The sequence below is a fragment of the Elephantulus edwardii genome, unplaced genomic scaffold (assembly GCF_000299155.1).
Source record: "Elephantulus edwardii isolate Elephantulus edwardi_28Jun2011 unplaced genomic scaffold, EleEdw1.0 scaffold00004, whole genome shotgun sequence".
In the NCBI taxonomy this organism is placed as follows: domain Eukaryota; kingdom Metazoa; phylum Chordata; class Mammalia; order Macroscelidea; family Macroscelididae; genus Elephantulus; species Elephantulus edwardii.
This window is the reverse complement of record NW_006399754.1, coordinates 13,238,023-13,241,574: the sequence shown is the minus strand read 5'-3', so window position 1 is coordinate 13,241,574 and position 3,552 is coordinate 13,238,023. Positions and strand designations below refer to the sequence as shown.

Here is a 3,552-nt window from a genome sequence, read left to right as displayed (position 1 = left end):
CCTTTGCATAATCAATGAAACACAGATAGACATTCTTCTGGTATTCTCTGCTTTCAGCCAAGATCCATCTAACATCAACAACAATATCCCTATTAGTTTCCAGTGAGTTGAAATCAACTCGTAGGTGACTCTCTACCAGATTTTCAGAGGCAGTGAATCACGTGGGAGAAAACTGCCCAACCTTCTCCCATGGAGCAGCTGGTGGGGTCAAAATTCATGCATTTGTGATTACAGCACTGCTTCTTACCACTGGGCCACCAGAGCCCAATTGTATGATGCCATTATTTTCAACATCCTCCTGAAACCCTGCCATACTTCCTTCCTTTCACTTCACCTGGCCCATCCATTTGATAATTTCTGCTTTCACCCCCCTCCCATCCCTGCCTATCTACTCTCCACAATTCTATCTGTGCACAAACCTTTCCGTTATTCCCTTTTTCCTTATTTTATCTTTCCATTTATCTTTCCCTCCACCCCGTTCTACCAGGTATTCATGTCCTGTTTTAGACTGTTAACTGCAGTACACATGCTCTCAAATCATCTATTCATTTCAGATTGATCTTCCATTTCCCTAGTCCATTTCCATGTTCACTGTCTACCATTCCATTACTGTAATCCATCCCAACCGCATAACCATCTTGTTTTTATAATTGTAGTTTAATACAGTATTTGTACTTTTGTGTCTGAATTACTGCACACAACATAATATCCTCTAGACTCATTCATGTTCTGTTTTATAACTTCTTCATTGTTTCTTCAGTGCTGCACAGTATTCCATTGTGTGGCTGTACCACAGTTTCTTTATCCATTCATGTTTTTGATGGGCACTTAGACAGCTTCCATCTTCTTGCTATTACGATTGATGCTACAGTAAACATGGGTATGTATATACTTTTCATGTCATAGCTCTGATTTCTTTAGGTTCTATTCACAGTAGTGGATTAGAAGAGATTACATTTTCAACTCTTTGAGGAAACACCAGCTTGAATTCCACAGTGACTATGGCATTTTACAAACCCAACAGCAGTGCATTAGTGTTCCAATCTCTCTGCATCCCCACCAATAGCTGTTGTTTGCTGTTCTATTAAGCTTTGCTATTGTTGCTGGGGTAAAAGTTATCTTGCCAGATTTTGTTCTATTTTTTCCCCAATGAATAGACAGAATTTTATTGCAAGAAATTTTTTCATTAATTTTAATGAACATTTACAGATATTTTGGATTCCCATTCATTCATTGTTGCACTTTTCTCTCTGCCCACCCCACCCCCACCCCCAGTTCTCTCTTCTCCTTGAAAAGCAAAAGGAAAACTCCTTCATTGGTATACAATCCCCCCGCGCCCCCCTACCCCAAGTATATTCCACTCTGCAACCCTCATTCCGAACTCTTATGATAATGTTAATGCCCTAAAAAAATATTACTTTTAACCTGTTCTCTCCCTCATCGGCTTCAATGCAGTATACATAATTTATCCAGTTTTTCTCAGTCTTAGCCCCACCCTGATGTCAGCCTCATTCTACAACAGTGGCACCATACAGTATTTGTCCTTTTGTGACTGAGATATTTCACTCAGCATAATGTCCTCCAGGGTCACTCATTTTGAATAATATTCCATGAGTTCCTTCTTTTTCATTGCAGCGTAGTATTCCATTGTGTGAATATACCACAGCTTCTCTAGCCATTCATTTGTTGATGGGTTCTTAGGTTATTTCCAACTCTTTGCTACTGTGAACAAAGCCATGATAAACATAGGTGTGCATATATCTGCTTGGATGTCGGTTATGGTCTTTAGGGTATATTCCCAGTTGTGGAATTGCTGGGTCAAATGGTATCTCTATTTGCAACTTTTTGAGAAAGTGCCACACTACTTTCCATAGTGGTTGCACCATTTTACACTCCCACCAACAGTGAATAAGGGTTCTAGTCTCTCCACAACCCCATCAGCATTTGTTGCTTGCTGTTCTGTTAAATTTTGCTAGTCTTACTGGGGTGAGATGTATTGCAAGAATTTTAATGCATCCTAGGACATATCTGGCCTCATTTCTGTTGGAAAATCCTTAGTTACTATTCATCAGCCTGCTGAACTGTTCTTTTTTCAGAGAGATAGATACCATGTAAAAAATTTCCGATATCCTTGTTCTCTACTGTTGTAACAGCTGAATTTTATACAAGCTCAATGTCATTTCCTTCAAGAGTTAACTCATCTTTCCGGGTTTGTGATACTGAATAAGCAAGGCCTTTTCTCGTTAGAATCCTCCAAATGTATGTGTCACCTAACAAGATTCTAATTTCAACCAGAGATCCGCTCTCCGGAAGCATAACATGGATAGGAAAATGAGCATACACAGACCTCAACTTATAACAAAACACCCTTGATCATGTTCTCTATGGCTGCAGATGGTGCCACCAGTAGCCAGTTCTCTTATGTTCCTCCACCACTTGTCAACACGAAGCCCCTTTTTTTTTCTTCTTCTTTTCAAGGAAACCGAGTTCTACATTGGTGTGATTGAAGTTCCACCACAAGGTTCCCTGCGGGCCTTTCACGATAACTGTATGGCCCTTCAGAATGTTGTCAACATTTTCAGAAATGTCAACAGTGTGATTATTGAGAGTTGTCTTCAGTCTCATAGTAAATGTGGCAAAAAGCTTCACTAGTTTTATTTGCATCCTCCTAATATCTAGTCAAATAAGTCTACCTTGGAGAGGGTGAAGTCAAGTTTCTCCTTGAATGCTGGGAGTTTGAAGCTCTGTGTCACATTCTTTGGGCAGGTGGCCAGGAGAGATCAGTCTTTGGAGAAGGACAGCATGCTCAGAAGGGTGGATGGACAGAGCAGGAGAGGAAGACCCTGGATGAGATGGATGGATACAGTAACTGGGGCCATGGGGATTGGTGTGTCAGAATTAGTGTCCTGGCTCAGGACAGGGCAGGCTTCAGAGCTGCTCTTCATAGGGTCACTATGGGTCACAGGCAACTCAATAGTACATAACAGCAACAACCATATCTACTTGTTGGAGGTCTCAAAGGCAGAGGGAGGTGACTCTACCTTCTTCCATGTTGTATTTTGCGTTCCATGGACTATGCCAAAGCATTTGACTGTGGGGATCATTAACAAACTAAGGCTAACATTGAGAAGAATGGTAATCCCAGACACTTAATTATGCTCACTGAAATCTATTTCTTGACCAAGAAGCTGTTGTTCCAAAGAGTAAGTGAACACTGCCTGGTTTAAAATTAAGAGAAGTGTACTTTAGGGTCATATCTTGTACAGGTTAAGCTGACCAAGGCCGGAACTGCCTGGGTTAAGATAAAACAAACACTAGGACACTCAAGACCTTGATTCTCAGGCTAATGCTGCCTTCTGATAAAGATGTGGTTATAAAACCAATGAAGGTCAGCAAATAAGAAACAAAAACATCTTGAAGCCCAGTTGACATATTTTACTTCTTATGTAATAAAAAATTTGTTAATAAAATCTATGAGGATATATGGGTCAGGAAGACACTCAACGGTGCATGCCTCTCCCACTACCTCTTGACTAAAGAATGTCTGGAGTA

General features: G+C 40.6%; 1 pseudogene; it reads right to left on the bottom strand.

Moving 5' to 3' along the window:
* Positions 1–2,061: 2,061 nt before the first annotated feature.
* LOC102861500 lies at positions 2,062–2,664 on the bottom strand (annotated as a pseudogene).
* Between the last annotated feature and the right edge of the window lie 888 nt (positions 2,665–3,552).